The sequence below is a fragment of the Alligator mississippiensis genome, chromosome 6 (genome assembly GCF_030867095.1).
Source record: "Alligator mississippiensis isolate rAllMis1 chromosome 6, rAllMis1, whole genome shotgun sequence".
NCBI lineage: Eukaryota > Metazoa > Chordata > Crocodylia > Alligatoridae > Alligator > Alligator mississippiensis.
In genome coordinates this window covers 62,701,387-62,713,827 of record NC_081829.1, presented here as the reverse complement: position 1 = coordinate 62,713,827, position 12,441 = coordinate 62,701,387, and the positions used below count along the sequence as shown (strand labels likewise).

At 40.7% G+C, this 12,441-nt stretch overlaps 1 protein-coding gene across 1 annotated transcript in view; it reads right to left on the bottom strand.

The window, feature by feature from the left end:
* Nucleotides 1-12,441, bottom strand: part of PCDH15 (protocadherin related 15) — a 1,303,618-nt gene that overhangs the window by 1,186,334 nt on the left and 104,843 nt on the right. The window lies entirely within an intron of this gene.

Below are 12,441 nucleotides of genomic sequence, written 5' to 3'. Positions count from 1 at the left end.
GCAAACTCGAGGTCAGATCACAGGTTGGCCTGCCCACCTGCCTAGGGCAGTCTGCCCTGACTCGCCTCCCATGACTTGAATGTTACCATGATATATGAAGTGGGAAGCTGCCCTTACATTACCCCAATGCCAGGGGACACTATCCATGGTGCCAAACCTCCCCTACACCATGGCCCATGCCTCACAGATGGCATCCCGATTTATATTTGCTCCCCAGTCTGAGGCCTGACCAAATTCAATCCATTGCTGGTCTCTTGCTTCCGCACTCATTCATGCTGTCCCCCTCTCACAGGAGCCACATATACTCTGCCCCTCTCTCACAGAGTCCTCTTGCATACAGCCTAGCACTAGGCCACATTCCACTACCCTTGTTCCCCTTGAGCAACCCCTTTGGGCCTTCAGGCTTCATTACTCACACCGGCCCTTCCACACAGCTATTTCAGGTTGTTCATGCTGCCCTACTCTATGTGGTGGCACCTTATGCCTTTGCTGGGCTGTTCTTGGCCTAGCCCCTCATAGGTCAACTCATCACTCTCTGTCTCTGTCTCGACTGGCCTATGTTTTGCCCTTCAAGCCACCATGGCAGCCCTACTCTGCACCTCAAATCATGCAGTCCTTCAGGCACCCTGCTGCACCCTACTGTGCACAGGCCCTCTATAATTTTGTGCCCCTTGGGGCCTCTCAACATCACACTACACACCTTGGGGCCTCCTAGCATAATACTATGCTACTTGAGGCCTTCCCTTAGTCCCCATAGACCCACCAGATAGTGGAGACTTGGGTTAAGGCACCCCAATCTGCCTTTCACATGGGGGATGATCAGTCCTGCCATCTAAGTGGGACTGCCACACCACTGGCGGTCCCTCCAGGCCTCCCTACTTTGGCAGGGTGCAGTTTTAGGTCATGCCTAGGACCAGGAGCCTCAAAACCATCCCCTGCCCTTACCTCCAAGATGTTCCTGAGCCCTAGCTCAGCCAGCTTATGCTTTTTCTCTTGGCCACTAGCAGCAAACTGCTGCCTTGCCCTATATAAATTGGGTCTTAAAATGCCCATCCTAATCAGGTACCTGCCAGATCTCTTAAAGTGGCAAGCACTTAAATTAGCAAGCACCCAAAAGTGCGCTGGCACCCCACCCCCAGCAAACTTACTCCCAATATAGATCACCTCTTCTTTTTCCTCCCCCCCCCCATATCCTGACTTATTTCCATGGCTCCCAGCACTACCGGTGGATTGTGGGATGGGGGTTTGGCAGGCTAAGGGGGATTAGCTGGTCCACAAGGTGAAGAGAGTTGTCTGTCTGGGGGAGGGGCCAGGGGGCTTATAAATAGCCCAGTGTCAAGGGCATGGGTAGGTAAAACACAACCCTGGGGCTGGGGCCAGTGGCTGGACTCTCTCAGCCCCAGAGCTGCACTAGGAACTATATAGAAGTTCAGATAGATCAATCTCACTGGACCCAATCTAACTGTATCTCTGAGGTAGATTAGCTTAATTTAGGAAAAGTCTAAAACTGGATGACCTAATCTAACTGTCCTGAACTATTGTAAGTTCACATTTAGACTATCCCTATTTAGATGGATTTGCACCTGGGTAAATTATGTTACATCAGATGGCCATTTTTAATGTGATCTAACCCCTCTGAATGTCTGTATGTACCCACAGAGTGGTGCTGTATTACAACCCCCCCCAAAAAACAAACAAACAACACAAAACAAAAGTCTCCCACCTCCAAAATAGACAATATTATGTTTTCTTCCATTTTAGTAAATGTAGGTGTTATTTGTGATGTAATACAGACAAACAAACAAAAATAAGGCACATGTGATAGATTCATGCTAATGATGAGTTTCTGTGATGACTAGGGGTAGATTTGGGTATGACTTTAGTCAAGGTACTTAACCAGCCCATAGTTTATTCATCCATTGTAATATGGAGGTGACAGGGAATGGGAAATCTATCTATAATATGGGAATTATCATTATCCCAAATTACTGCTTGCAAAATGATTGACTGTCCTTCTCCCCATCTAAATGTTACACTTGAGATGCGATTAACCAGTTAATCTAATTTAAAGTTGTGACCCAGCCACATTTTCAATCAATTAATGGCATGATAAAACAAGGAATAAGCTACAAAATTATTCAATAAAACATGTATAATAATTGTATGGCTCATTCTTATCACACTATTAACTGAATGTGTCCAGGTGATCCCCTGTGACTGGGAGCTATGTGCTGCCATGCCTGCATGTCCTACAGCTGATAACACCAGAAAGAGAAAATTCAAAAGGGAGCCTACTTATTAGGTCACTCTCTCAGGAAGCAGCATTTCTGAGTTCTTTTCTCCACTCCAAGCATTACTTAGGTATTTTACATCTTAGAGTCACAGGATCAATAAAAACCTTGAAAGGAAGTTTGGAGGCAACAGATGGCTGCACCTTTTAAGTGTGCTCTACTCAACCTGTTCACTATTTTGAACCACATTCAGAAGGTATCTAATTCACCTCAGGCACTTAATAGAGAGCTTAGGAGCAGGGGTTCTACACTGCACATAAATTAGCCCAGGCCAATAAATCATGGTGGTAGTACACAGACAGGATTTGAACTCATTTATAAAAGATAGTGAAAAAGCAGATGATACTACTACTTGTGTTTTCATTAGGTAATGCTGCCCCCATAGGCGACTGGTAGGGAGTATCCCCCCCGGATGGCCAACATGGATGCTGTCAGTAGGGCTGGTGACCCCCCCCCCCCCCCCCCGGGACAGGGCTGTTGCCATCAGCAGCTTCTGTGGGTGCCCCCCTTCCCCCCCCACCCTGATTCAAGAGGCACCAGTCACTCATGGCTGTTCCCCTGGTTCATCTGTGGCAGTTTAGGGTGCCATTCCCTGAAGCTGAATGACAGGGTTTGTGTATTTATAGTAAGAGATTACACAAGGATTTGTATGGGATGACTGGATAGGGATGCTCCTGCCTGAGGCAGGGGGTTGGACTAGATGACCTCCAGACATCCCTTCTAGCCCTACTTTTCTATGAATTTAGAGCTAAGACGATAACAATTTTTGGGTCCCAGACAAATCTAACTTTTGTTTTTTAAAAATAACTTCAGGGTGAACCTAACTTCTTTCAAAGGTTTTAGCAAAGATTTTGATTTTCAACAATCTTAACCTTTTAAAAATAATTTATAACCAAAATATGATTTCAAATAAAGAAATCAAAATGTCTTGGTTTACAAATGTGAATACACATTTTACTATATTTTACTGAGTTTTGGCGTTTTTTTTTCCAAATGAACAATTAAACTAATTTGACTTGTAATATCACAGCATTCTGTGAATTCCAGACTTCCCCAAAGAATATTTCAGTAAAAAAAATAAAAATAAAAATCACCCCAGTCTGGCTGTAAGGTCTTCACAGATTGCATTTGCAATAGGAAGAAATCCAAAATCTTAAGAAACCACTAACCTCTATAAATTCTAATCTATTTGAAAAGGTAATTAGAACATGGGTTTTTATTGCCTTTGATGCTTCTAATAGTCATTCTTATTCCCATGCACATTGAATCAAGAAAGTGTTTGTTTCATCCAAGTTCCTTATTTCTAGACTTTATCGCCTATTTAATTTTGCTACCCCACTTCCATGTTTAACGTAGTCCAACAAATAATATTTGCCTACTGCCTTTTGGCTAGGGAATCTCTGACATCTGTACTGTCAATAAAGCAGGATCTTCTAAACTTGGGGGTAATTGTAAGATTAAAGAGAACCTGTACAGCCAGCTGTCTTTATTTTTTGCTGATGGCAAGGATTGTACCTTTCTTCTCCCTCTCTGAATCACTGATCTTGGAAGAAGGGTGGCAGTATCTTGTTTTTCATTAAGAAGTGGTATTTCCCATATCCCTATATGTGAAAAACCTGATTAGAGGTTTAAGACCAATTGATTCTGTGTGGTAATAGCCAAAGCTGAACAGTCTTTTGGATAGGCACCGATATTCTTCCTCAAAGCTTTTATTGCCTTGCAACATATAGGATGAAACAAATAAAACACATTATCCCACTTGTCATATAAGGATAACTAGCCTGAGAGAGAGACCCAGTCAGTATTAACTGAGTATACTACACGCTGAGGTTTTGTTTCCTAAGATGGTGCTCCTTGACTGCCCTACAGTGACTGCCCCTGGATATGGTCAGAGGCATCTTTGGGACACTCTCCAGGGGTGTTCTCACACCTCCGGGGGTGCTGAGACTCACCTATATCTTATGAGTTCTTAGCAGAGGAGATTTTGCCAGATAGAAGAAGCACAACCAAGTTTATGTTGAGATATTTTAGATTCCCCCCTTTCCAAACCTTCTGTGAAAGTGGCTGGCCTGCCTGCCTCCCTGTATGGTCAAATGCTCAGAAGTCACATTTCTTCTTGACAATACCTAAGTTAAAACAGATAACCAAAACATTATTAAAAAGAGCAAACATAAGAAATTAGTAACCATACACTGACAGATGTTCAGTTTAAGGCATGATGGAATGTGCATGGCAGGATGCATGGTTTTGGAATCGGGGATTAGGTCCCTACTGCACCTTACTTTCTAGTGCAGGAAGATCTTGGGATGATGATCTCAGGCTCCTTCTGCACCAGCAAATTGAAACACAGATGCCAACAATCAGCTAATTATCAGTTAGAGCCAAGGATCAAACTGGCCCCAGTAAGGCCCCCATCCCCAGTCAATAATCAACTGAATGTCAAAACCCCAGCTGAAGTTTTTAGAAGTCCTGTCACATGGGGACCCTGAGATCAGGCTGCCACAGCCCAAGTCCCCAGGACCAGGACTGAGTTAAAACTCCATGTGCCACTCAGCTGGGCAGTACATGGGGTTTTAAAGGTCCCAACACATAAGGACACCAACATTAGGCTCCCAGAACAGCTGTCTCTCAGACTCTGGGAGTGCCCCATGCTAGATCCTGACATTCAACTGATTGTTGGGATCTGTCATGGGCCAACCCCAACCAGCCACACATTCAATTTTTTGGCTTGTTTACTGTATTATCATCACACCTTCAAGTGGCTTCAAGATATGGCTGGATTACTATTAAGGCACAATTAACCAATTAAATGCATCTTCAATGTAATATGTGTCAGGGGTTTTACAGACATTATCCATTGGATTCATGGGAAGTTCACACTATCCATATCATTTCCTGCTCCCCAAAAGTATATCTGTTTATCAGACTAGAAGTCTTTTTTTCTCATCTAATTATGACCAGAGGAATATGTACATTCTTTTAGACATAAAGATTACTAGTACAATATCTTAAAGATACCGTCTCTCATTTAAATTCCCCAGTTGTGAGTAATGCCCTAGCTTGAATAGCGTGAGTAGCCAGGAATTATTCCTGCCCAAGGTCTCTCCTTTTAAAATGCAAATTAGTCATTAGTGTCTCAAACCACATCTACAAGGTTCTATTTGACTGGCCATTAAACATACTTAGGTCAGATTCTGATTCTCAAGGATTACTTCTCTCAAGTGTGATTATGTGAGGAGCACTTAAGGTTAATCATTGCCCTACTAACCAGCCTCAGCCAAACTATGAAACAAAAACAAATGCCACATCTTGCATATGTAGCCATAATAACTCTACATAGAAAGTAATCTTACCTATACACAGAGACTACACATACCACAGCAGTAAAACAAAAACATATGTGATATCCCATAAACACCTCAAAATTTTGTGACACCCATCTCTTGAACTTTTTCTAAATACCTTGGTAACAAGTTTTAACAATAAGCAGAACAACTTAGTACAAGCAGTCCTCAACTTACAATGTTTCAAGTTACAACATTTCACGCTTGCAACGTTTATAAATTGACACTCTATTTCAACTTTATGACATCAGTTTCAATTTTACAATGCTTGATCCAATGTGACACCACACCAGTGAACAAGTTCACTGTGTTGCTCATCTCCCTGGAGAACATCAGTCTAAACTTTCTTGGACACTTTCTTTAAGAAAGCAGACAAGACTCCTGAGAAGACTCCAGCCAAGAGCCCTTCAAAAAGTCAAACCAAGAACCCTTCAAAAAGTACAGCAAAGTCAACTCAAAGTCCTTCCAAATCAATATGCTTGCTATTTACAATATAAATACATTAATGTAGCTATATTACTCATCTATAATCGATCAAGTACAAAATTCTGGGGTATTTTTGGTGAAAATAGGGTATTGGGCCTTGCTTCAGGAATGAATCCCCCATTTATAACATTGTTTCTTATGAGAAAATTGGTTCTGAGTTGCAATGTTTCAACTTAAGAAGCAGTTTTCAGGAACCAATTGTGTCTAAAGTCTGAGGACTGCCTGTATTAACTTTCTGCTTCCTTCTGACAAGACAAGTCCTCTTTTACTCTATCCTGAAGCATGTTAGTATGTCTCTTTCTCCAGCAAAAATTTCTGACAAATTTGTGCTGCTGCAATTTGAGCTGCTGCAAGTGCACATGTCTGTATGTATGTACGTGCCCTATATGTAGCATTTTTTTAGAAAGACACTGAAAGAACTTCTCCATTTACTGGTTAGAGTAATTGTAAATGACCACTAGTAGGACAACTTTGGAGCAACTCTTAATTTCAACTCACCCAAGAGACCAAAATTAGCAAAATGGGGAAAAATGTGATTCAAGTAAAGTTTTTTGGTTTTTTTGTTTTTTTCCAAGTATAGTGTTTCATCATATTAAAAGCAGTGGTGAAGTGTTCCACTAATTTCAGTTGAGTAAAATTTATTTTGAATATATCCCATGTACTTCACCAATCATTAATCTCTGGACAGTAAAATAATCATAAGAATGAAGTAAGCATAACTGCAAGCTTACATGAAAGAATTAACTGCATAAATGAACAGAGCTCCAGCTCAGTTTATATCAGCACCCTAACCACACCTCCATTTTCTTTAGATATGGAACTTTTAAACAGTTAAACATTTCCTCAGGTGGGAGCTATGGAGACCTTGAGGATAAACAACAGGAAAAAAAAAAAAAAAAAAGAAAGCTAAATCTATAACCATAATTTTTTTTTCTAAAAATTTTACTCATCCCAACACAAAGCACATATTTAAATATGACACTTTCTGACTGACCAATTTTCAGTGCAAGTTTCATCTTACTATTGTAAAAACTCTATTACTATTAATATTTTTAACTAAACGAACTGTGTAAACATTAGAGATTTAATAAAATTAGTATTTTATTTATACATCAGTGAATACAGCAGTAAAGATGATACTCCTAAAATACTGAACTGGGGCTTGCCATTTTCAAGAATATAAATAAGAGATGCCCTACAGTCCTACTGATTCATAACAGTATATTTAGTGGTCTCCTTCCACATCCTTACCATTACCATTTCCCTGCAATAAGAGTCTCTATTCCTTCTTTTATATATAGAATAGTCCATACAAAATTCCTTGAGGGAAAACATTGCAAAGAAAATGTTTATTTTACAAGTAACACTAGTTAATGCTGCCAGCATTAATATAGCAAGCCTATTACAAGTAAAAGGGAAGGAAATTTTATTCCCACCTTTTCTGTAAAGTTTTAAATTAAATCTTAACAGTGTGGTCAATAAATAATACAATACAGATGCTCAGCATCCCTCAGAATTCAGTCCACTGAAAACAGGGATAGAAAAATACCTCAAGTTATTTCTCCAATTCCCTTCCAATGTACAAATGATTTTATAAAATCTCTCTATTTTTAAGGTGCATCCAACAATGTTTCACTTTATTTTAATTTAAATCATAAGGATCACAGATAAAAATGCCCCAAAAGTGGAAAGAAAAATCACATAGACACAGTTAAGAGCAGGCAGAAATCAAGGTCCTCCTAAAAGATTCCTATTCTTGGGGCTAGTGTTTTTAACTGTGTTTCTCAGGACACAACTGTTCTTATATGTTTATATATTGGCTGAGTGCCTAGCCCATTCCTATTCTGAAACTAATCCTCAAATGGATTATTAAATCAGAAGAGATGCTGGATACATGGAAGGTGATTATCCAAGAGGCATGCAAAAATCACAAGCTTTTGTAAGCACACCATAGACTATCAAGGCTCATGTCTCTGAACCAGTTTCATTGCTAAAATGCCACCCTGCCCTACCTTCTGCCCAGAAATAATTAAATCTCTCAAAATTATAAATTTTCAGGCCCAGATAGGTTCTCTCTCGAGTTGAACATTTTTTTTTTCAGAGCAAAATTAGTTCATCCATTATCAAAAATTAAACACATACTAAAGGAAAAAAAAAACCTCCTGATACCTGGAGAGAAGTGCATATTGTAATAACTTCACAATCAGATAAAGATCTAGTTAACTGTGCTTCATACAGAGCTATATCTTTCTTCAACAAAGGCACAAAGATTTTTTACATCAGTTAGCAAGCAAATTAAAAAAAAATCTCTCTAAATATATTAGTATAGACTAAACAGGTTTTGTATAAATAAGCAATTCACTGATAATATCCACAGAGTATTAAATCATCTTTTTTATGCACAATTTACTAATAAGCCCCATCTCTTTTTATTTTTTTATCATTAGACACTGACAAATCTTTTGATAGAGTCAACTGGCAGGTTTTAGAAAGAATGTAAGATGCTTTTGGTCTAGGACCAACATTTTCAAAACTGGATGCATCAGCTCTATACTCTAATCCATACCTGGCCAAACCCCCCCCCCCCCCCGCCCCCCCCAAAACCCAGAAACATCACAACCATTTCCACTTTTAAGAGGTACATGTCAAGAATATCTATCATCACCCCCTATCCCCACTGTCACTATGGTAATAGAACTATTTGCCCAATTAATCAGGAATAATCCAACTATACAGAGAATAAACAGAGGACAAAAAGGAACAAAAAGTAGCCTTATAAGATGATGATATTAGGCAGCCTGCAGCAGACATGCCACAAGTGGCATGTGCAGCCTCATGTGTGACACATGGCAGATCAGAGAGAGGACAGGCAGCAGAGCAGCAGGTAGAGCAGGGAGCAGAAAGCAGAGCAGCAGATGGGCAGAGGAAGGGGACTGGAATAGCACTTGGGGAGGGTGCAGGGCTAATATACAGAATATGTCTTTGCAGAATCACTTTACAAGTGTTTTGTAAATTTATCTGGAGCATCAAGATTATAAGATCAGAAACTGTGGTGCTGTTTTACAGGTGTTTGTGTCTCTCTCTTCTTAACCTTCTTCCTGTGATCATTCATTCTGGTGCATAGCCTTAATCTATTTTCAACAATGCCGTTTTCATGAAGGCATTTGGCACAATGGAGCAATACACTGCATTTTGGGATAGGCATGGGTAGGATTAATGGATTCTGATGGGTTCTTTGTGAGAGGTGTTGACTGTTCTAACAGTAGCCCTGTATTCTCTTTAAAGTCTTTGCTGTGCCAGCTTTCTCTCAGAATAATGAAGAATAATGTACTGCATATGAAAGCTTGTCCAATCTATCCCAACCATGCAATTGGTCCAATAAAATATATCACTCACAAAAATTCTTGCCTCTCATTTATTTGGGGTAATAAGAAACTGAGATGCAAATTCCATCCTGAAAAGACCTTAGTAAAAAGGGAGAAAATGATTCCAAATATTAAATATTACTATCAAGCCAGTCAAGTTTGAGTTGTGATGTACTGCATAATACTAATTCACAGTAAACACTGGGAGAAACAGAGCAAACATATTGTCCAACAGTCAGACTTAATATATTACCATGACTAAATAAGTGTCTGAGGCCAAATTCTTGGGATAACACATATAAGGAACTAAACTTTAACACCTATACAAAATAAGATTGAATTTAATTCTAATAACTGATTAGTATCTGATAATATATAAGCATAAAATGGCAATTATTCAAATAAGATATATCTTTTGAATAAATAAATTATACCACAAGAGACATTAAAATCCATTTTTCCAATGCTTACAACAGAGACATTTTCAACACATACCAAAAGGAAGGTAAACCTTAAAAGATATTTTACAGGATTTTAGAAAATATTGGCCACACCTATGAAACACATGGATTTATGGTAATATAGAGGAAAATTTATAACAAAATCTGTTACAGACTTTGAATCAGAATTTAATGTTAAAGAATGACAGACCATCTGGAACAATGGTCCTCACACGTTCATCTGCATGACAATAAAATAAAATGATTTAAAACATTTATATTGATGGCATCTCAGCCTGATTAAAATTAAATTCTTGTTTGTAGCAGGCTGGGGGTGGGGAATGGGATGTGGTTCAGGCCTAGGAGCTGATGTCTTTCAGTGACTCAACTTACCTGCTATGCTCTCTGGCTTCCCTAATGTCCTATCTTTCCCCTGCCATGCTTCAAAGGTGATAGTGATACATTTGAGAGGCTACCTCAAGAGGTCAGCTTAGATACCTGATAGACTTTCCTTTCAGTATTGTCCTGGGACTTCTTCACCCCCTAACTCCATCCTAAAGCATCTCCACTCACACTCAGTCTCTCTTGGCTCTGTCCCTTCTGGTACTCTCTCTAATTTTCTGGTCTCTGGCTCTACTGGCCCTAGGCAAGACACTTTGACCCGTACTGGGTACGTCTACACATGCATATTAATGCAGAGAAATAAACTGTAGTATTGTGGTAAAAATACAGCATAATCTATACACCCTGCTTTTGTAATTGCTTATGCACTCCGCATGTTTTTACTCTCGCTTCCACACTTATCACTAAGACAAGAAGACTAACAATTGATTTACAGGTAGAACTAAAATTCTGCAGACGGAGCCAGGAACAGATGCAATAAATAACTCCTTACAAGAGATAAGCGAAGAGGGAAAATGTTGATGCAATGAAATTTTACCCTGACCGAAGGATGACCAGAGGGGCTTAAGAACTGCCCCTGGGAGGGGATTTAAGATGTAAATGATACTTGTATGTAAACCATCATAAAACATGTAACTGCTAAGACATACGATGCAAGACGTAATGCTAAGTCTGCCAATAATTGCACGACATGTTGAAATCTATTGTTTACATTGGCTATAAAAAGAAGCTTCAGACACAGTTTGAGGTCGACTCTGATTTGAGCGACTCAGCTCCCTGGTCGATCTGTTTGCAAACAAATAAACTCGAGTTGGACCCGGCCTGAGTGTGTATGACTCTCTCCTTGAGGTGTATTGGAAAAGCCTCCAGGGGCATGAAACTAGCCGTTTGTGCAACAGTATTCATTGCTCCAGAGTTTATTGCTTCTTGGTGCCTTGTTTATACATACATCCAGGATCACACCATGTTGAACCAGGATAGAGCAGCCCTAGCTAGCAGGGGGCCTGAAGGACAGCCTGCCAGACTGGGGCTGCTCTGACCTGGTTCAGTATGTTGCAGAAAGGCTAGCTGGGGTTCAAGGATGCTCCACTGTGGGGCTAGATGCCAGGCAGCCCCCACACTGAATCACCCTCATGCCCCAGCCAGTCACGTCCACATCTACATGTGCAGCGCTGCCAACTAAAAAATTCTGCATCAGGATAGTACTTGTATTTACAAGTGTATCCCGGGTAGTACCCAATTACATATTCCCCTCTCCAATTGAAAGGAATTTTAGCAGGGCAGGTGTGCTGTGGAGTGAAACTGCTGGCTGCACTCCTTCCCCTATAGAGCCAGATCAAGACATTCAATAACTTAATTACGTACAAATGTACTAATATACATATAAGAAGAGTTAAAATAGAACATATATACAAAGGACCTGTGAACTATGGGCAATATATATACAACCCTATGCAAATACTTTGGGTGCAGGTGAGGGATCTGAGAAACCGTCTCTGTAAATGTCATGCAACCTTATATTCTAGTAAAATACTAATCTACAAAGCATGAGGTGCAAGTTCACAAAATATGAGGCGCAGAAACATCAGATGAAAAAGCTAGATCTCTAAAAGGAACAAAAAATCAGCTGGGGTAGTGGCAATGCCCCAAAAATAAGGAGATGGAGAAGAGCCCAGGGCTCTCTAGGCTCCCCACTACCCAGCTTGAATAGCCCACGCAGGGGAACCCTCAAGACCCCCAGGAACCCTTTCCCTTTAGCTGCTAGCCCCAACTAAAGGGGTGGGGGGGTGGAAACCCCCCTTCCCAGGGCAACTCACAACTCTCTGGGCCTGATGAAGCTGTGCTGGTTTCCCTGGGTGAAGCGTTTCCCTGGGTGAGGCATAGGGAAATCCCCAGCTGCTCACGGCTTTCTCCTGCTGGGCCCTCTCTAGGCCCTGTGCACTGATGGCCTTTCTATGCTGCATGTCCGGCCTTGTGCCAGGGGTTGGAGAGCCGAGCCTCCTTGTGCAGCGCCGGAGTCTTGGTTTGCTACTGGACCTGCTGTGCACTGCTTGTGCACTCTGTTCCTGGCCTCATGCTGGAGATTAAAGACCCGAGCCTCCTTGAACAGCTC